Source organism: Amblyomma mixtum, chromosome 6 (assembly GCF_055824585.1).
Source record: "Amblyomma mixtum isolate Tamu chromosome 6, ASM5582458v1, whole genome shotgun sequence".
Classification (NCBI taxonomy): domain Eukaryota; kingdom Metazoa; phylum Arthropoda; class Arachnida; order Ixodida; family Ixodidae; genus Amblyomma; species Amblyomma mixtum.
In genome coordinates, this window is record NC_143017.1 from 60,101,252 (window position 1) to 60,122,203 (window position 20,952).

At 49.3% G+C, this 20,952-nt stretch overlaps 1 pseudogene; it reads right to left on the bottom strand.

Annotated features, from left to right (window-relative positions):
* The window catches only part of LOC149339220 (uncharacterized), a 72,084-nt pseudogene extending 51,493 nt beyond the window's left edge, over positions 1-20,591 (bottom strand).
* Between the last annotated feature and the right edge of the window lie 361 nt (positions 20,592-20,952).

Sequence of the window (20,952 nt, forward strand, 5' to 3'; positions counted from 1 at the left end):
CAAACGGAAGAGAATGCTGACAAGCGGTATATGCTTGCTACATGTCAGTGTACACGTTCATACTTCCCTCGCCACTACCTTGCGTCTGGCACTAATCAGGTGCATGTTTTAGTGCAAAAGCACTACATGATGTCAAACCGCCTTACTGAGTTTGTGTGAAGCTTGGCCTAGGGGCTGGCCTTGGCTGAGCAATAAATAAATAAATACATAAAATATTTATTGCCACAGCTTTGATTCAAACCTATGGCTGCACGAACAGATGAAGTTTTATTTATTTATTTATTTCAAAATACTGCAGGCCTATGTGGCCCAGGCAGGAGGGGCAAACAACCAAACAACACACAAGAGAAACGATTGCAAGAGAGCACTATGCTATCACCGCAGCCGCTCACGCCTCGTGTTAAACTGCAGCACACTCTCGCGCTATGCACTGGAGAGTGTCGTCATAATCAACTAAACCTGCTCTCGAAGTAATATACATACTCTGGCGCGGTGCACTGGACATCGTCATCTTCATCAAATAATACTACCATCGAGCTGATATCGTCGCCAGGCGGGCTGACCACCCAGGAAAGCAACACGATGAACCAACGAGGCTTTTAACTACGTTAAAACTATTTTTTTGGAGCATCCCTCCAATAGCCCGGACCTGAAGCCGAGTTATTTTAACAGGATGATTAATCTGCAGAAAATACTCACTGGAAAACCATCTCGCTCTAACGAGTTCACAAGACGAATCATAACGTATTAAGGCGGAAGCCTTTAATGCCTCATCGTTGTAAGCAGGAGCTGTCGACAGAAATGTCACGCTTTTCAGTAGGTCGAAACGGTCGTGACGTCATAGTGCGCGAATTTCAAACGGGGCCAATTGTACTTTGGCTACTAACCAAGCAACCAATTAAAGGGATCGTATAGTGATGCTCCAAGAAAGTTTGACTGAGTTTAGTTAATTGCTTACTCAACCAATTAGCCGAATTAACCTTTCTAGTCAGACCAGATAAATAAAACCGAGTAAGAAATTGGCCGACCTTGGGAATCGAACCCCGGTCTCCGGAGTGCGAGTCGAGCACGCTACCACTCCGCCATGCCATCTCGATGGTTTGGAATGAACAAAGGTGCGTCTAGTGAATACGGTGTCTTCGTTCACTCCCATCTTCCTCCCTTCCCGTTACGGCGAGGTTTAGGTATCCACCGAGATATGAGAGACAGATACATTTCCTTTCCTCAAAAACCAATTTACCAACGAGCAAGGCGTATTTGTCTGCGTTTCAGATTGGTCGAAATTGTCGTGACGTCACCGCGCGCGAATTTTGACGGGTGTCCACCGAAATATGTGAGACAGTTACTGCGCAACTTCCTTTCCTCAAATACAATTTTCGACTAGTGTCTACTGAGACATGTGCGACAGTTAATGCGTAATTTCGTTTCCTCAAATACAATTTGCATTTTCTTCATTACGGCCCCTCTTCTTTCACTCACACTTCCTCCCTTCCTGTACGGTGCGGCTCAGGTGTCCACCGAGATGACAGAGAATTACAGACCCATTTACTTTCCTCAAAAAGCGTTGCGTTCAAAGGGCAACGCATCGCGCCGAACGGGTGGCGGCGTTCCTGTGACTCCGTGGCAGCGCTACAACTCGCTGTTGCGTTCCACTCCTAAAGGCGAAGCTTAAGCTTCATTAGTTGGCAGTTAATTAATGCACCAACAAAATGTGCAGTGAACAATCGCGGAGCAGAATGCAGCTCTCAGGCGTTCGCCTTTCACCACTTTAGCCGCTAAAGTTCCTCGTAATTTTTTCGCCCCGCAAGGGGGATTTCTAAGACCACAATCGAAAATTTCAGTGCTAAGCTAGACAACTGTTTGGATGATGACAGAAAACATACGAAAAAATGAATAAATATGAAATGATTACTTCTGAGTTAAGATTTGTAGATAAAAAATTTTCCACAACCGAGCTGGCCTTCGTATCTTTACTTTCCGGACACGTCTCTTGTTCATAGGCCTTCATTTTTGGCCAACTTTAATGCTTCAGACTTCAAGAAGCCGAACAAAAGTGAGGCTGGTTATATTTTAGGCCATATAGATTTGACCTCCTAGATTGTTGCGCTGAGTTGTATCATAAGGTACTTACAAGCAGACATGGCAACAAAACGTTTGACCTTTTTTTTTTAACACGAGTTATGTCGTCGTAATTCACTGAAGGTTGTTCGGAAGCTAACTTCAGGAATCGTATTAGACCAATTTCCTTAAAGCTATAAATACATCGGCGAGGTAACAAAATTTGCTAAGATTCTGAAAAAAAAAACAGAATCGGCTTATATCTTTCGATCCGTCATTTTACTGAGAGCAGCCGCCGCGGTGGCTCAGTGGTTATGGTGCTCGGCTGTTGGCCCGAAAGACGCGGGTTCGATCTGGCAGCGGCGGTTGAATTTCTTTGGAGGAGAAATTCCAGAGGCCCGTGCACTGTGCGATGTCAGTGCACGTTAAAGAACCCCAGGTGGTCGAAATTTACGGAGCCCGACACTACGGCGTCTCTCATAGCCTTAGTCGCTTTGGGACGTTAAACTCTACAAACCGAACCAAGCCAATTTTACTGAGAGCAACGTTATAGATAAAATATTATGTGGGGAGCTTCATGTTGCCACTACCGCTTGTGGAGTAAGCGTCGGATGCCTGCACTTCTCGTGCGCTCGATTCTATTCGAGACATTTCGCACGATTTTCATGTCAATCACGACTTATTGGGAGAACACAAACCATGCGGATTTATTTTTGCGAGGAAACAAAAAAAAAACAGGCAAAAAGCTTTTCATAATACAAAGAGCTGTGTAGGGAAGCGAGAACCACTGCTATATTTCGCACTGTTGGCATGGTTTATAATGTGAGGGATCAGCGCCCGAAATTTGAAATGGTGCGGTTACAGACGGTGTTGGTAAGAGCTGCAGTTTTGTTGAGACCGCCTGGGGTTCTCGACCTGCAATATGATCACACAGCACGCAGGACCTTTATATTTCCCCTCCATTGAATTCCTGCCGCCGCGATCGGGGTTACTTACCCCAACCTTGGACTCTGCAGCAGAACGCCATTGCCAGTAAGCAATCGTGGTGGGTTTCTGCGCGCAACGATCTTTTTTTCTGTTTTATTTTGGCTGTGGCCATCTTTGGATACGCAGAGTCATTATACGAGAATATTTTAAAAGATTACGGAAAGCCTGAAATAAATGCACGCTCAATATCGGCGCTGCAAAAAAAGGTAGCTAGGACACGTTCCCATTTAGAGGACACGTTCCCATGTTTCCCATGTTAGAGGTGCAGCCATTGTGAAGAAATAAAAAAAAAAAGATTTATCGCTCACGGCGGTCGCAGCAAATTCCTTGAAATTAAGGGTAGCATGAAGCAGCAGTAGCAAGAAGATGTGCACTTATATCTTCGCTACGTAAAGGGATTATATCTATGATGGTGGGGTATAGAATCGACGGCCTCAAAGCATTCATAATAGATCTAGAAATGGCGCGACCGCAGATCACCAGTAGTCATCTAAACGTTTTATTTATTGATTTAGTTCGCTAGAAAAAAGAACAACCCGAGACGTGCCTTACAATTGCTTTGGGGCACGTACTCACAGCAGTTTTCAAACATCAAGCCTTGCATACAGATGGTCCCCTCCGCCCCTGTCGGGACGAGCGCCTTTACTGCCACATCTCCGCGGTTTAAACCTCCCCTACCCTACATCCATCCACTCCTTATTTCTCTCTCCTCTACACGCACGGATCGGCAGGCAAGTAGGAGGGCAGTGGGTGGCGAGGGGGACCAAAAGAAAGAAAGCAACATGGCACTGCGATTGAAATCTTCGCACGTTTGTGCCATGAGCGTAACGGTGCTCCACCGATTGCGATGCACAGACGGCGAGGAGTGGTGTAGGTAGCCTAGCGGCAGCGGCATGCTCAATTTCTCGTGGGCACAGAGAACGTGCTCGTCGAGTGCAGCAGCTGTATTCCCAGTTTGAACCGCATCATAAGCAAAGGCAGGACGCCTTACGGGCAAGTTCGCGAGGGCGAATGGAATGCAAAGAGTAATCGAGACTATCGCACAAGGCTACACGGCGGAAATGTAATCACTGGGCATGCGTGCCTCTTCTCTGCGTGCTTGAGATGGTGCATGAGTGATCTTTTGCGCGTCTCTGAGTGAGAGAGAGAGATAGAGAAAATAGCACTCTTAAAGCGGATGAATAAAGGAGCTTGCTTTCACAGTCCGGCCATCCAAAAGATTCGTAAGTGTTACCGCTTTAAAATGGGAATAAAAAAAATCTTACCAAAAAAGGCTAAAAAGGGAAGGACACACGCTATAATCTACAAATAAAAGCCGGGAAAGAAATTTCTTCTCAAAAGACGTTTAAAGTCTTTCAACCCCCAAAAACCTACGTGCGCTAGCTTTCTCTTCTCACTCGTTGCTTTCATTTTGCTTGAACAGAGAGCGCACGTGTGGGGAGGGACGTTGGAAATTCCCTCGATGTGTTTTCAATTCACCATGGATGGAAGCAGAGCAACGGCCGGCTTTCCTGCTGGGCATCTTGAAGCGTTCATCGCCCGTGTTTTATGGCTGGGCCATTGAACTTTGAATAACACCTGCAGTTCTCCCCGAGCAGGGTCATAATGTCGCCCTCTCCTTCGTATGACGCACAGCTCCGCGTATCTTTCACGATGTCTTATTCTGTGCGCATTTACTTGGCTGCCAGCGCATTTGAAATATCAGCTTGCACGGTACATCGCACGGAGGAAAGAAATATCTGTGCAATGCAATATTTTCACTCATAATGCACGTGACATGTTGGGATAAAAATTGAAAGTAAAATAACAAACCCAGGCTGCCATTATGTTTAATAATACAAGCACCTCCACCGATTTACGCAAGAAACCGACCGCTAGCTTGCGCGCCATTTAGAGTATGAGATTTCCTCCATGGATTACATAATTGCATGCTGGTGGAGGCGGGCCTCTTTGTGAGTTCCTTTCTTGTAGCATTTTGTTTAAAGTGGCAGTAGAGACAAGAGAACCAGACGGCTTGATACTGATGCTTCACCTAAGCCAAGTTTTCTCCCTAACTCTAAACCTGTTAATCTAATCGCGCAAAGATGTAAGATTTGTTTGTCTGGAAACTACACTTTAGGACTTAAGCCACTTGTGCTAATCACGGCCTTGTTCAGAAGTAATTTTTAAATTTGTCTACCACTACAACAGTCCCCGTGAGACGGAATATTGAAGCAGGAAAGATGTAGTTGCGTTTTATCTGACTGACAAGGTGAGAGGCCTCGCCGAGTTTGATGTTCCAGTTTTTGTCTGGCCTTCTCAACTAGAACTTTAGAATCTTCATGCACCTTATTGCGAAAACACTACTCTCAGTTGAGCTTTTATTTTTATTTATTCAGCACCCGAGATAAACCGTGCGGACCCTAGCTTCGCAACCTACAATGATAAGAATAAAGCTGTCAAGCTTGAAGCATGTGCGTACTTCCATTTGAAAAAAAAGTTTTGCCCTCGGGCTGAGATAAAAAAAGGAGGCCTTAGAGAAGAAGGCAAGTCAAACCTTTACGAGTGTCAAAAAAAAAAAACTCGGCAGAAATTTTTTCTATAAGTTGCACAACGAAATTTATGTGTCTCTGATAGAAGTACTGCTCCTTTTCCCTCTCCCCTTTTCACTGTATGGCACGCCTCCAGAGGCTCGCGAGCTACAGTGTCTCAGCCTCTTACATGCAAATTTTGGCAGCACGCTATTCTCCATTCCCTATACAACCTCTCTTTGTTTTCCTCAATGCAGGATAGGGAACGGGTACCATCTTCTGGTTCCATTTTACGCTATTTTCAGTCCTCAGGGCCGAAGTTACACAGGTTCTTCTCCTTGCGCACTCCTGCCTGATCACTTCAGCATTTTAATTTCTAATGGCGAATTTATGACTACGGTTTCCGCAGTTTTCCTCTTGCCGCAAAGCAAGCTTTGAAGTTCCAGGCCTACGCCACGTTGAAAGCAAACAGACTTTTCCGCAAGACACTCGGGGGCAGAAATATGCTGCATCACAAGTGCTCAAGGAGACTTGCTTTCAAGGCGCTTATCCAGAGTGCAGCCATCTTCATAAAATAAACCCACCCTGGCACAGGGCATACGCAGAGATCCGTGCACACAAGGCTCCTGATATTCTGAAAGCCCTGCATACACCTCAGCGTCTTTAATAACGTGCTGGAGGCGTCTTTATTGATAACGCCTGCCAAATGATTGCAATTGCTTGTATAATGCTGGATTGGATCGCGTTGCAAGCGCTGAAACTAGACTCCTGGCGCAGTGCCATCAAACACAATGAACACATCAAGACTTACTGCTTGATGTTTACCTGTGGCGCCAATTTTTATTCAACACCAGTCGTAAGCAGAAAAGTGGCAGTGACAGCAAGAGCAAACCTGAGGTTTCGAAACGTTTACTTCGATTTCATTACTACCGAGCTGAGACCATAGTTCTCCAATCTCCGAATGCGGTATAAATTGTGCTTGGTCAGACGTTCTTCTGCTACATGGGCTGGAAAGCCTACAAGGCTGGTTGCTGTAATTGTAAGCATGAGGGAAACGAAACGGAATAATGTCAATAAATGCATTGGAATATGAGGATGAAAGGAGTTCGGGAAGAGATGTCAGTGAAGAAAGAAAAAAAGAATAAAATGAAGACGAAAAGAGGAGGACGGATGCTAGGGACTTGGGGAGGGGCGTCGAAGAGGCGGGTAATGCAAATAAACCACACACCGCGCCAGTCACGAACTCGCGCCGGCGGGATCAATGAGCAGCGGCCATTCTCGAGGGTTCGGCTATTTGCATTGGAGAGCACGCATCTTCCCTGTGCCCTCTGTCGACACTACACAGGACGCCGCCACGTGATGAGGGCCTCCTACGGGGATTGTAATAAAGTCCTGCGCAGCTGTGAGCAGGATAGGAGCATGCGCTGATGCCTATCCGAACGGGATGCAAGCAGGACAAAGAAAAGGAGAGGCAAACCGTCCACGTCGCCATCTCATGGACGATGAATGGTGTCCGTGAAGTTTGGCAATGTTAAAGAATCCCGTACATTAAGACCAACTGCAGTCGCGCACTGGCAGCTCTACTATGCATGTATAAAAGAAAAAAAGAATATTGCACTATTCATTCCTAGCTCTTGGCCATCACAGGGAACAGGATCAGTGTGCCAGTGGCCTCTGAACGCTTGCATAAACAATTTGTTTTAGGGCAGACATCTCACCCAAACTCATTTATTTCCTATTTTTCCTTGAAAGGACCCTGCAGCTCTCTTCGCGAAAATGACAATTTTTCTACAAGCAATGCATTTTTTCTTTTCTCAGTGCTGCCACTGTGTGGTATCTCATGACGGCCAGCAAAAGGTTCACGCGATCCTAGATAAGGAGTGAATGAAAATTATTTAGCGAGTAATTATTCGTGCATTAATTTCATGGCACGGTTCCTATTTCTTGAGGAACCGCTACAAAAGGTGGTTGGGAGTGCTTTAGAGCAAAGAAAGCCAATAGCAGGAGTATTATATGTTGGGTGCCCTAGCAATGCGCACCTCGCCTCTGCACACTGAATGAAGACGGCGCGGGATATCTAGAAAGGTGGTGGTGAAAAACGTTTATTTACTCTATTTTACAGTATATTTTAGCAGCTTCAGATAGAGCCCTCCATCTTCTCTTCAAGGTCGGTTCCCCTAGTTCAGGGCTCCGCTGAGGGTAGCTGCCCTGCGTGCACGCCTTACTAGTCCTTGTTGGACTTTCAGGATGTCGCTGGATAGCATCCTCTCCCACTGTTCCGTACTTGGGTTTTCTATTATGGCTTGTTCGTCTATTTTCTGGCAAGCCCATGTTATATGGTATACGGTTGGATTGTTTCTACACCACGGGCACTCGCTCTTGCACTTCATGGGGTATATTTTACTTAGCAGCATTAGGAACAGGAATGTTCCCGTCTGTAACTGTCGCCATGCTAAGGCGTCTTCTGTATTGAGTTGTTTTTGTTGGGGCGGGTATTTCTTTTTTTTTTTGGGGGGGGGGGGGGGGGGGGGGCGTATCTGCTCAGGAGTCTTCTGCCCAATGTCTAGAGTTTTACACTTTCGATTTGTGCTATTATTTGCGCTTCTTGGACTTCTTCGAGACTGTTGTGTAGCCCCAGAGCCAGTAGTTTGTCGGTTGATGTTGATTGTGTAGGTGAACCACCGTCTTGAGTTCTTTCCTCAGCATTGCGTCCGCTTGTTGTATTTCGCATTTTGTGCAGTGGTAGTATGGGAGGCTGTGTGTTCCGCTGCTTACCACCAGGCTGCTGACCAGTTTTAGCGTGTCTGCCTCTCATGCCGTGTCTTTTCCTCCAGATCCTTGTTATTATGCGGATTTCTTGGTTGGTTGCTGTTTTAAGTATTGTTAGGGTGTGGGTGCACCTTTGGTTCGATTGTATCCACATTCATAATATCCTGATAAGTGTTTTTTTCTGGGATTAGTTGTCCCTCGAGTCGGACGTTTAACCTCAGGTTTTTCTTCCTCGGGGACAGTGCGGTTCTTCTTGCCTCGCCGTACTCACAGGAGGTGGGACTTCTCTGTCGAGCAGGCTAGTTCTCTTGCCTTGACATAATATTCTACGCATGTCGCGGCTTCTTGTAGTCCCGAGTGAGCCTTTGGTTACCCATATGGTGATGTCGTCGGCGTACCTGGCTTGTCGTACGTTTTCGATTTGCGGTAGTTTTTGGGCTAGCCCGGTCATGGGAACGTTGAAAAAGATGGGTGAAATAACCGATCCCCATGGCGTGCCTTTGTTCGGGGTGTTGAATTTTTCTGATTTTAGCTCTCCCAGGCCGATTGTTGCTGTTCTGTTGGACAAAAATGCCCTGACGTAGCTGTGTATTTTCGTGCCGCAGTTCAAGTTGTCTAGTCCTGTCATGATGGCTTCGTGGCTTACGTTATCAAAGGCGCCTTTGATGTCCACTGCCATGATGATGTGTTCTCCATTGAGGGAGGTGTTGCTCAGTACTTCTCTGATTTGTAGGAGCACGTCTTGGGTTGAAAGCCTGGTTCTGAAGCCGAACATACTGTGGGGGTAAAGCTCGTTTTCTTCCATATAGTTTTGTAGCCTTCTCGTGACCACTCTCTCGTAGATTTTTCCTAGGCACGTTGTAAGGGAGACTGGCCAGAGGTTTTCTACTTGAAGCTTCTTGCCTGGTTTCGGAATCATGATGACTTCCGCGTGTTTACATTCTTCTGGTACGGTTCCTGCTTGCCAGTGCCCATTGAGGTATTCGGTTAGCTTTTCGATTTGTTCGGCGCTGAGTTTGCGAATGAGCGCGTTGTTGATCTTGTACGCACCCGCGTCTGTGTTCTTTGTTGCGTTTCTTATTGCTGCGTACACCTCTTCCCGGGAAAAGGCTCTGTTTAGCTTTTCGTTTCTTCTCCTTTGTATCGTTCTGTGTAGGCTGCTGGGTTGCCTTCGCAGTAGCACTTTTTGCGTACTTTGTACAATAATTCCGAGTCTGTTCCTTCGTATTGGTGTACCAGTCTGTATATGGCTTTGTTGTTTTCGGTCTTTGTTTTTGCTGGATCTAGAAGTGCCTTGAGTATGCGCCATTTTGTGAGGTGCTTAAGGTTCCGTTTAGGGTGTCGCTAAATTGTTGCCAGTTCTGACTTTCTAGCTCCGTCCCGTACTACTCTGCCTTTTTTGTGATTTCCACGATTTTCAGCTTGAGTTTCCTATTGTATTTCTGTCCTTTCCACTTTTTTGTGAGTCCCCTCCTAGCTTCCCATAGCCTGAGAAGTCTGGTGTCTACGTCCGGTGTTTGCGGCGTACGCTCGATTTCTTTGGTGAAATTGCGTTGTTTTTCTTTGAGCAAGTTCCCCCACTCCGTGATGGACTCGATACTTCTCATCGCGTCGTCACATGCTTCCCTGAAGGCATTCCAGTCCGTTATGTTTCCCTTCCTTATCTGTCGTCTGATTTTATCCGCTCATGTAATTTGTGTCTTTAGGATATAGTGGCCGCTTCCCAGGTTTTCCATTAGTTTGTCCCACTCCACTTGCCTTGTTCTTTTGACGAACGTGAGATTTGGGCAGGTGTCCTTGGTCCCGCTGTTTCCGATTCTCGTAGGGGTGTCGGCTTCCGTGATAAGCTCACAGTCGATATTGTCGCCTGCCTCGATTACCGCTCTTCCCTTCATATCTGTTCTTGTGTATCCCCAGCTCTCTTCTCTAGCGATAAAGTCTCCTAATATGACTAGTGCGTTTCCTTTGGCTAGTTTGTTTGTTCCCTTAAACAGCGCGTCGAATTTCGCCCTACTTTGTCTTGGGGGGCTGTATTTATTCACGACGAATATACTTCCTCCCTTTCTTTTCTTCTTCGGTGTGATCTCTATTATTACGTGCTTCACGTCTGTGTCGGCTATCCTACCATCGCCTATGGCAATGAGGGCTTTGTTGACTAGTATTGCCGTTCTTCTGCCTTCTTCTGAGTTTTCGTAGCACGTGTAGCCCTGGAGTGTTGGGGTGATCCCTGTGTCTTGTAGGGCAATTACATCAGGTGGGGTCAGTTGCATGTTGATGTATTGTTGTAGTAATCCTTCTTTTCTTCTGTATCCTCTGCAGTTCCACTGCCATAATTCTAATTTTTCTACCTTCGTCACTCCTTTGGTTTTACTGTCCATGTTTAGTTTTCGGGTTCGGCTCTCGTACTGTAGTTTTCTAACGCCGGGCGTGTCTGATTGAACTTATCTTTAACGCCTCCGGTGATTTTCTGTTTTCTCAGGGTGCGGATTTTTGTTCCTTGCATGGCTACCTGCGGTTCTATTCTTTGTATTACTTGTTGCACTTCTGCCATAAACGAGGCGAAATTGGTCTGTGTCATTTCGGTGGGTTGGCTTTGCGGGGGTGGTGCTGGCGGCATGGGAGGGCTGCCTGACCTGAGGTCCCGTATCTCCTGCTGTAGCCTGTTGATTTTCGTGTCCTGCTCTTCGCGAGCTCTGCGGATGATTTCTAGCTCTCGCCTTAGTGCCTTGTTTTCTTCTTCTAGCTGTTTTTTCTGTTGTTTTTGATTGTTTCCCGACTGCAGAGACAGAGTTTTGGGAGGGCCTGCTTCCCAGCTCACCTTCATGCCGCAGTTGGGTTTCTTCTTCTTTTTTTTCTCCCTTTTTAAAGCCGCCGGTGTCGGTTGCGGCAGCCAGCAGTTCAAATCCTCCAATTTTCAATTTCAATCCCAATTTCATTTATTTTCCAGAAAATTCTGGCGGCTGCCTGGACTAAAAGCTGTAGATATTGCCACCTAGTCTTGCCAGGTGGCGCATACGAAGTAGGGCGACGACGACGAAGTAGGGCTCGCGCCGTGTGGAGTCTGTCGCTGTTGTTGCCCCAGCTTGCCTGGCCTTCCCTTTCGTGCCTGCTAATAAAGCCCCCCTTCGTCAGCAAGTACGTTACAGTTTGGTGGAGTGTGCCGGGTACCCGTGAGCCCATGCAAGAGACCCCTCCAGGCAGCCGTCGAGCCAGCCCTGTACCGCTTGACACCCCGGTACATCGCTTCAGCCGGAGGATCCAGGGACTGCCATCGGAGGTTGGACCATTAGAGAGCGGCGCCATGGCGACAGCCGCTCTTCCTCCTCTGCAAACCGCTGCTGCCGCGCCATCCCACTACACCTTGCAGACTCCGCAGATTCCCAAGACGTTCCGTGGGGAACTTTTTGAGGATGTGGAGGACTGGCTCCTTCACTTTGAACGCGTAGCTGCGTTTAACCAATGGGACGACGCAGCCAAACTCCGGAACGTTTACTTCAGCCTCGAGGATAGTGCTCGCACCTGGTTTGAGAACCGAGAGGACGTTATAATCTCGTGGCATGAGTTTCGTCGTCGGCTGCTGGAGGCCTACACAAGCGCTGATCGTCGCGAACGAGCTGAGCGTGCGCTACAATCCCGCATCCAGCTGCCGAACGAAAGCGTTCAGATGTACGTCGAGGACATGACGCGCCTCTTTAGAAGAGCTGATCCGGCCATGCCAGAAGAAAAGAAAGTCCGGCATTTGATGCGTGGCGTCAAAGAACAGCTCTTTGCAGGCCTCGTGCGCAGCCCACCATCGACCGTCGCTGCATTCCTTGCCGAGGCCGCGACGATGGAAAAGGTTCTTCAACAACGTTCTGCGACTTACAACCGGCCCGTGCATGCTGCTGCAGTCACCGAATCGTTTGCCACCGCCGGGAGCCACCCTGACGATTTGCGCGAACTGATTCGCACCATCGTGCGTGAAGAGGTCCTCAAGTTTTGCAGCCCTTCGCAGTCTGCACTTGGCTCGATTTCCGCTCTTGTTCGCGAGGAGGTGCAACAGGCGTTCAGGGGTCCTACCGTCGAAACACCACCTCTGCCGGGAGACTACAGCCGCCCCACCTATGCCGAAGTTGCGAGACGCCCGGCTGCAGCTTCGCCACCGCCGATTCCAGTAACGCCTCCTGCACCGCTGTCCCCAGTTTCACCAGTCCCGTATTTCGACGATCGCCGAGCGCACTTGCGGAAGGCCGATGTCTGGCGCACATCTGACAACCGGCCACTCTGTTTTCACTGCGGAGAACCAGGCCATCTCTACCGCAATTGCTCTTATCGACGCCTCGGTCTTGAGGGATTTCGAGCCGATTCGCCCAGACCCCGGTTTGGCCACCGGCCTCCAGCCATTGAAGACTTCCTCGCGGAACAGCGACTTTCAGCCCGTGCGCCGCATCAGCCGCGCTCATCTTCTCCGAGACGCTCTTCCCCGAACCCGCACAGCTCCTCGCGAGCAGTACAGGGTCGCTCGCCGAGCCCTCGCCGGGAAAACTGAGACCAGCGACCTTCGGGGGCGAGGTCGCTGCGAGTCGCTGCGCTGAAGACCTCCCGCCGCCGCCGCTACGCTCCGACCGTGAACAGATAGCACCGTCATCTGACCGAGACAGCTGCGTTTCCTTGGACATACCTGTTCTTCTCGACGGTCACAGAGTCAGTGCATTAGTGGACACCGGGGCCGACTATTCAATTATGAGTGATAAATTGGCGACTCTTCTAAAAAAAGTGCTTACGCCTTGTTCTGTAGTGCATCTCCGTACTGCCGGTGGTCATCTCGTTACTCCAAAGGGTATTTCCACGGCTCGCGTTCAGATTCAGGGATCTACGTTCGTCGTCAGTTGTGTAGTTCTGTGCAATTGCTCCCGCGATCTCATTATCGGCATTGACTTTCTGCGGGAGTACGGTGCTGTCATCGACCTCCGCCAACGAATCATCACCTTTTCGACCAGTAAAGCGACCCACCTCGCCGAAACTTGCCACCGCAGTGCCGCCCTTCGTGTTTCTGCAGACAGTGTCACGTTGCCGCCACGGAGCAGTGTTTTGGTTGAAGTCACTTGCAACGACTTGCATGACGCAGAAGCAGTCGCCGAGGCTAACCGTTCACTCCTGCCTACTCAAGGCATCTGCGCCGCTCGCAGTCTACTGACGCTTCGTGGTGGCCGGTCTGCTGTCCTGGTCACTAATTTTTCTAATGAGTACCGGCACCTTTTTGCAGGTACTGCTATCGCTTCTGCCGAACCTGTTACCGATATTCCCGTTTGTTTTGCGTCCGCGGCAGCCGGCACTGACGAACCTTCCCTTGAAAACGTCGACATAAACTGCCACCTGTCTCGGGAGCAACGCCTGGCTTTGGAACAGCTGCTGAAGGAATACAAGTCGTGCTTCGCTTCCTCTTCGAAGGTTCGTCAAACACCCATCACGCAGCACCGCATCATCACCTATGACGACGCTCGCCCTATACCACAGCAGCCTTATCGTGTTTCTGCTAAAGAACGGGCGGTTATCCAAACTCAGGTTCAGGAAATGCTTGACGATGGCGTTGTTCAACCTTCCCAAAGCCCGTGGTCTTCACCTGTAGTCCTTGTTAAGAAGAAGGACGGCACTCTCCGGTTTTGTGTCGACTATCGCAAACTGAACAGTGTGACTAAAAAGGACGTCTACCCGTTGCCGCGCATTGACGACTCGCTGGATAGATTACGGCGCGCTAAGTACTTCTCATCCATTGACTTAAAGAGCGGCTATTGGCAAATTGAAGTAGACGAACGGGACCGCGAAAAAACCGCCTTCGTGACTCCAGATGGCCTCTATGAATTTAAAGTGCTTCCTTTCGGTTTGTGCTCCGCCCCGGCTACGTTCCAACGGATGATGGACACCGTCCTCACAGGCCTCAAGTGGCAAAGCTGTCTTGTTTACTTGGACGACGTCGTAGTTTTTTCGGAAACATTTGACCAACATCGCCAGCGCCTGCGGGCTGTCCTCGAAGCCCTCCGCTCGGCAGACCTTACCCTGAAGCCCCAGAAGTGTCATTTCGGTTACGAAGAGCTCAAATTTCTTGGTCACGTTGTGAGCGCTGAGGGAGTGCGGCCGGACACCGAAAAGACTGCCGCCGTCGCACGTTTTCCCGTTCCGACCGACAAGAAAGCTGTCCAGCGCTTCCTGGGTCTCTGTGTGTATTATCGGCGCTTTATTGCGGACTTTTCAACAATTGCTGAGCCGTTGACGCGCCTCACCAGGAATACCACCTCCTTTGTCTGGACCACTGAGCAACAGACCGCTTTCTCTACGCTCCGCCAGCGCCTTCAAACACCTCCCGTTCTTGCGCACTTCGACGAAGATGCTGATACCGAGGTCCACACCGACGCCAGTAACATCGGTCTTGGCGCGGTCCTTGTTCAACACCAAGAGGGCCTTGAGAGGGTTATCGCCTATGCTAGCCGTACTCTCTCCCGCGCCGAGAGCAATTACTCCACGTCTGAAAAAGAATGTCTTGACCGCGTGGGCCACCATGAAGTTTCGCCCTTATCTTTACGGCCGCCCATTCAAAGTGGTCACCGATCACCACTGCCTATGCTGGCTGGCAAATTTGCGAGACCCATCTGGACGCCTGGCACGCTGGAGCTTACGGCTCCAGGAATTTGACATTACTATTGTCTACAAGTCCGGCCGCAGACACGAAGACGCCGACACACTGTCGCGTGCACCAGTTGATGCTGCCGACGCAGCGCCCGATGACGACAGCTGCTTCCTTGGTACTCTCACCGCCTCCGACCTACTGACTCGGCAGAGGGCGGACTCGGACCTTCGCCCTCTCATTGACGCCCTTGAAGGTAGTGATACGGCTATACCTCGCCACTTCTCTCGACGTCTTGGCTCCTTCTGTTTGCGGCAAGGTCTCTTGTACAAGAAGAACTCGAGAGGCAACGATAGACCTTACCTTCTCGTCATTCCTGCCGACCTCCGGTCTGACATTCTTTTCGCCTGCCACGATGAGCCCACGTCTGGCCACTTGGGCTTTTCACGTACGCTCGCCACAGTGCGGAACATGTATTACTGGCCTGGACTTTCTGCTGATGTCAAACGATACGTTAAAAGCTGCCGAGAATGCCAGGGCCGGAAAACGCCCCCACTTAAGCCGGCGGGTTTTCTCAAGCCCGTTACTGCCCCTCGCGCTCCGTTCGACCAGATCGGCATGGACCTCTTCGGCCCTTTCCCCTTGTCGCAGGGCGGCAATAAGTGGATCATAGTTGCTACCGACTATTTGACTCGCTACGCCGAGACCAAGGCGATCCCTCGTGGCACAGCTTCAGAAGTCGCAGAGTTTTTCATGCACAACATCGTCCTGCGACATGGCGCTCCTTCGCACGTGATTACAGACAAAGGGACGGCGTTTACAGCGCAACTAATCGACCACATCTTTCGGCTGAGCTGCACAACACACCGCAAGACCACGGCCTACCATCCGCAGAGCAATGGCTTGACCGAACGATTAAACAGGACCCTTGCGGACATGTTGTCCATGTACGTAGATGTCCAACACAAAACTTGGGATAAGGTCCTGCCGTATGTCACCTTTGCCTACAACACCGCCCTGCAGGAAACTACGCGCTTCTCCCCGTTTCGCCTTGTGTACGGACGCGAAGTCCAGAGCATGCTTGATGCCATGCTCCCGTGCCCAGAGGATGACCAACTCGCCCCAGACGCCCAACAGTTTGCCCAACGTGCTGAAGAAGCCCGTCAGCTGGCCCGCGTGCACATCGGGCAACAGCAGAGCTCGGATGCGCGCCGTTACAACCTTCGCCACCGACAGGTTGACTACAAACCCGGTGACCAAGTCTGGGTGTGGACTCCTGTTCGTCGCCAAGGCTTGTGTGAGAAACTGCTCTCCCGCTATTTTGGCCCTTACAGAGTGGTACGGCGTGTGAGTGAGGTTAACTATGAAGTGGTTCCGGACGGTGCTGCGCAACCGCGACGCCGACAGCCCGACTCTGACATTGTGCACGTTGTGCGGCTTAAGGCGTACTATACACGGTGACGCAACCGTGCTGATGTTTTCGCGCGCTTCAGTTGCGGCAGTTTGCTTGTTTTTTTTTTGTTTCACCCTTACGTAGACAGCGACAGCGCTCTTTTTTTTCTTTATAAGGGGGGAGTAATGCCACCTATTCTTGCCAGGTGGCGCATACGAAGTAAGGCGACGACGACGAAGTAGGGCTCGCGCCGTGTGGAGTCTGTCGCTGTTGTTGCCCCAGCTTGCCTGGCCTTCCCTTTCGCGCCTGCTAATAAAGCCCCCCTTCGTCAGCAAGTACGTTACAATATACAGCTTGACGAGGCCCAGGCAGCCGTTACAAGGCATAGGAGCAGACTTTGTTGAGAACATTGACATACACACACAAAAAAAAAAATAAAAACGAACACATAGTCAGGTTACAGTTTTCACAAAACAGGACATCCAGAAAGCACAAAATCATCAATAAATTACAATAGGGAAATACAGAAAACATATTTGCATTATATACAAGGGAGCAGCTGTACTTGGGCGCGAATTATACGTCAGAATTCACGCAATGCTTTCTTAGTAGGGTTATTTATGTCTTCATATCTATTTAAAATTACTGGAAGATTGTGCTGTAATGCTTGGAACTTATAGTCAGTGCGAAAATGGGGAACAAACCAAGTGTCTGTGTTGCGAGTATTAACTGTGTGATCGTTCTGTTTCAATAGCGCAGTGCCTTCAATCATAGACCTAAAGGATGACGACAGATGAAATGAAAGCAATATTCGGAATTCATACATACTTTGAATTTTTAACACACTGAATGTTTCAAAAGCTTGCCGTGTGTGGCTTAGGTAATCAAGATTGGCAATGTGACGTATAGCTTTCTTTTGCAGAAGGTAAATTTTTTCTAGGTTGACCTTAGTTGTTGTCAACCAGACTAATGAGCAATAGCTTATTTGCGAGACAAATAATGCATTATATATTTGTAGCTTTATTTTACCAGGAAGGAACGCGCGGAAACGAGCAATTTCACCTGTTACCAACGAGAGGTTTTTTATTATCTTCTCAACATGCGAATCCCATGTAAGGTGTGAAGAAAAAGTTACACCTAGTATGGTGTGTTCGTGAACAATTTCAATTTCTTCACCACCACAAGTGATCTTTTTTCTAGACGAAAATTTTTGTTTCTTGCACAAAATAACATAACTTTTGTTTTTGCAGGATTAATTTTTAGTAGATTAATATCAGACCACTCATGAAGCCGATTAAGAAGTTGATTGCACTTGGTGACTAGTTCATTCACATCAGGACCAGAGAACAAAATCGTGCAGTCATCAGTGTAAATAATGAATTTTAAACCTTGGTCAATGTTCACAATACTGTTTATGTAGACATTAAATAGCAGAAGGCCTAGTACACTTCCCTGTAGTACGCCTCTGATTATAGGTAGTAGAGATGATTGGTGGTTTCGAATACATACACACTGTTGCCTGTCAGCTAAGTAAGATTTTATTAAAGATAAAGGGTTGCCACGAATCCCATAGACTGAGAGCTTATGAGTTAGGATACTATGATCAAGGGAATCAAAGCCTTACTAAAGTCTATGAAGAGGCTAAGGGTTATTAGTTTCATTTGTATATTTTGCAGCACGTGTTCCTTTAACCCCAATAAAGCTAGCTCATGCTGCTGCCCCTTGATGGCCGGGGCCGGAAAGGGTGGGAAGGAGCTGGACCGGCTTCGTGAACTGCTCCGTGACTGGCTCCGTGACCAGTTCAGTGGTTGATTCCGGGATGCGCTCCGTTCACCCTCCGAGCTGAACCCTCTCGGTGGGGTTGCCTCCGTTCCTTCCCCTGCTGCTGCGCTGCTGTTGCTGCTTAAGAGACTGGTTTTGTCAGCCTCGCAGCTCTCTAGCTTTCTTTAGGCGGTCCTTACAGTCCCTGGATCCGGTTGCGTGGTCGCCTCCCCATATCAGGCACTTGGTTTGGCATTGGTGGTTCTCCGGTGGGTCATGCATTGCGCTTTGCCTGCACGCCTTCGTGTTTGGCGTCGGGCAGACGTCGGACCGGTGGCCTTGCTGGCAGAAAATGTAGCACACCTGCCTCGTTAGTCAATATGGATAGCATCTAAATTCTGCGCCGGCAAAGATTACGTACGTGGCTATAATGGGGCCGTCAAACGTGATGACCGCCGTTTCCGATTTACCTAGCATTCTTGCGGTGAGCACCACAGGATAGGATAGGATAGGATAGGATAGGATAGGATAGGATAAACTTCATTTGCTCTATTTACAAGTTATTACTGTCGACAGAGGTCGGCGCCCCTATTTCAGGGCACCGCTGAGCTTGGCTGCTCGCTGGGCATGGATGACCAGTTCTCTCTGGAGAACCGGGTTGCCGCTGGAGAGCAAACTCTCCCACTGTTCCGCACTCGGATTTTGTATTCTATGGAAAGCCTCGTTTCTTTTGCATTCCCACGTGATATGATATACAGTGTAGCCCGGTTATAACGAAGTCGGCGGGAATCGGAAATCACTTCGCTATATCCGCTATTTCGTAATATGCGGACTACGAAAAAAAATGCAAACATCGGCATACCGATTTATTGCCGCTGAAAAAAGTCGTCCAGCGTCCCCTGAACACGTTTCGCGAGTGCGGACTTCAGGATTGAGGCTTCCATACCATCCAACTGCGAACCAAAGATCTGGTCGAACTCCGGACTCCCGAGGTACATCCGTAGCGTGTCAACAGCTGCGATGGCCGCTGCTGAGGGGACCGGCTTAGGGGCACAACTAGCATCGACGCATTCGCTGTCGGAGGCGCTCTCCGCCAAGGTCTCTTCCATGACACTCCCGGCAACTTCTTCAGTCGTCAAGTCCTCGGTGGCAACAAGGTCTTCGTCGGCGAAAACGAAGTCCATGTGGCTTAGACCCGCAGGCACAAGGTTCAAGTCGCTAGCGGAATCCTAAAGCTGCTCCAAACAGGCCGTCGCGGCGGCAGCATCAGCGGTTGCAGCCACGTCAATCGCGGTAGCTTCGTCAACAGCAGGCGCCGCCTCCGTGCTGCTGCTTCGGGAGAGGCCGGCTTTCTCGAAGCAATGGGCGATGGTCAGGTGCTTCACATCCCTCCAGGCTCCGCTTGTGAAGAAAATCGCCTTTACCAAAGGCACCTTCATGCGTGCCATGCGATGCAGTGTAGCAACCTTTCGCTCCACAGGAGAGCAGACGACGCCACGAAGGGACGCCGTCAGCCGAATTTTGCTCTTATTTTTGTAGAAAAAATCGCCTCAAGGACGCAAAAATGTGTTGAATGGCAAATTATTTTTCGGTTGGTATTAAATCTCTTCGTTATATCCGCTGACGCGCTCTTATTTACTTCGTTAAAACCGGACCCAAAATGTATTGAAAATGCAAAAATGGGAATGGGAAATTGAAATCCCTTCGTTATAACCTCTATTTCGCTATAAGTGGCTTCGTTATAAACGGGCTAGACTGTACTCCCTGGGTGCGCACTAGTATCTTTGCCTTGAGCGCTTCTGTTGGCGTTCCCGAGGGGATTCCGTGTATGACGGCTCGCTTGACGTATTCCGGCATCGCCACGTATCTGTTGACTTCGTAGGCTTGACCTCTGATTCGTAGGTTGGTTATTCCCAGCATCATCTTCGCTACTTCTTCGTTCGAAGTACTTGCTATGATGATGTTCGATCCTATTCTTAGTCTGACTATAAAGTCTTCATCCGCGAAATTGTAGTTGCATGCCTCGGTGCCGGCTCGCGCGATTTCTATCGCCTTCAGCGCCTTGATTGGCAGGCCATTCTTTGGTCTTGATGATGATTTTTTCGCCGCTCTTTGGAAGCGGCGATAGCCTGTGTCTCGGCTGTCTTTGTCCTTTGCGCGCAGCTGGCGCGCCAGCTGCTGCCGAGGCGGCCGGCGCCACCTTGCTATTGTTCTCCCCGCTCTGGGTCTTGTTCGATTTCAAAATGGCGGCGTTCCGCATTCCGCTCCTTTGCTGCTTTTTCTGGAGTTTTGAGGTGTAAATCTACCATTGCTCGGAGGTATCGTACGAATTTGACGTATCGGGTTGGTCGTGCTGCATGGCGGCGCCCTCGAACTCTCCGTCTCCGGTGGTCTCGGCATCGGAGTAGTGGCTGTAGCACTGGTCGTCCATTGCTTGCAATTCGGGCGGACCCTGGGTGGGTCCACAAATGGCGGGCTTGCAATTCAGTGGGTTTGGGCAGCGGGGGTCCATTTCAAGCCGCGTCGATGCCGTCGACGCGGCCTGGCCTCCCTCAAGCGCCACCGAAATCTTGGACCTACCGTTTTGAGACCGGTGTGCCCGTGGTCCAGCTTCCCAGATGTATCAGGTTCCAAGAGTTTTTGGTGGCCCCGGTGGTTCTTGGTGGCATGGATCGGTCGAAAACTGCAGAGCGCATGCGGTGCGCGTCCGCACTCCTCCGCTGCCACGAAGAACTTAGGAAATGGGAGAACTGGCCTCCTAAGGTTTGCTACAGCATGACCAAACAAAGGTATATTTAACGGGGACAAGTGGGAGAGCCACTCTTAATCAAATAGATTAAGCGTTCGGCAAGCTGATCTCGAAGATTGTTTCT